The 1,164-nt window shown below is 28.2% G+C and overlaps 1 protein-coding gene across 1 annotated transcript in view; it reads right to left on the reverse strand.

Annotated features, from left to right (window-relative positions):
• LOC106880057 (C-Maf-inducing protein) overlaps window positions 1-1,164 on the reverse strand; it is a 92,307-nt gene that overhangs the window by 88,523 nt on the left and 2,620 nt on the right. The gene's annotated exons all lie outside the window — the stretch shown is intronic.

The following is a 1,164-nucleotide window of genomic DNA, read 5'->3' on the forward strand; positions in this document are numbered from 1 at the left end:
TATATATTTACATATATACAGAGAGAGAGACTATATATATATATAGAGAGAGACATATATATAGATATATATATATATATACATATCATCATCATCATCATCATTGTTTAACATCCGCTTTGTATGATGGCATGGGTTGGATGGTTTGACTGGGGTCTGGCAGGCCAGGAGGCTGCACCAGGCTCCAGTGATCTGGCAGTGTTTCCATAGCTGGATGCCCTTTCTAATGCCACCTACTCACAGAGCGTAGTGGGAGCTTTTTACGTGCCACCGGCACAGGAGCCAGTTAAGGTGGGGGCTGGCATTGGCCACATTTGGATGGTGCTTTTTACTTGCCACCGGCATGTGAGCCAGTCGGGGCAAGGGGGCTCACATCAATCATATATATATACATATACACACACACACACACATATATATATATATATATATATATAGAGAGAGAGAGAGAGAGATACGCACATACATATATATGTATAGATATATACACACACACACATATATATACATATATTTATATACATACACACACACACACACATATATATATAGTATTGGTATGTTTTTCATATATATATATATATATATATATATACAAGGCCTGAAATTTTAATAAATCTGTTTTAATCGCATTTTCTTTATTTGTAACTTTTTACAAGGTGTGCTATATTTACACCTGAATTACATCATGTACATCCTGTATATATACTGTACATAATGGTGTGTTGTAAATTTAAACAGGTCATGAATGAATTGTTCACACGTTGGTGACTTTTGGGGGAAGACTTGACTTTTATTTCTTAAAAGCCCTCGATGAAACAATATATATATAATATATATTCTAAATTATATATATATATATATATATACAATATATATATATATATATACAATATATATATATATATGATATATATATATATATACAATATATATATATATATATATGATATATATATATATACAATATAGATATATATATACAATATATATATATATACAATATATACATACATACATCTAGAACATATACATTTATATCTACAATACATACTTACATACATATACAAATTAAGACATATCAAATGATATACAAATATATACATATATAATCTATCTACTATATATACATATATATACTTTCTATATATATATATATATATA

This window comes from Octopus bimaculoides, chromosome 30 (assembly GCF_001194135.2).
Source record: "Octopus bimaculoides isolate UCB-OBI-ISO-001 chromosome 30, ASM119413v2, whole genome shotgun sequence".
Taxonomy (NCBI): Eukaryota; Metazoa; Mollusca; class Cephalopoda; order Octopoda; family Octopodidae; genus Octopus; species Octopus bimaculoides.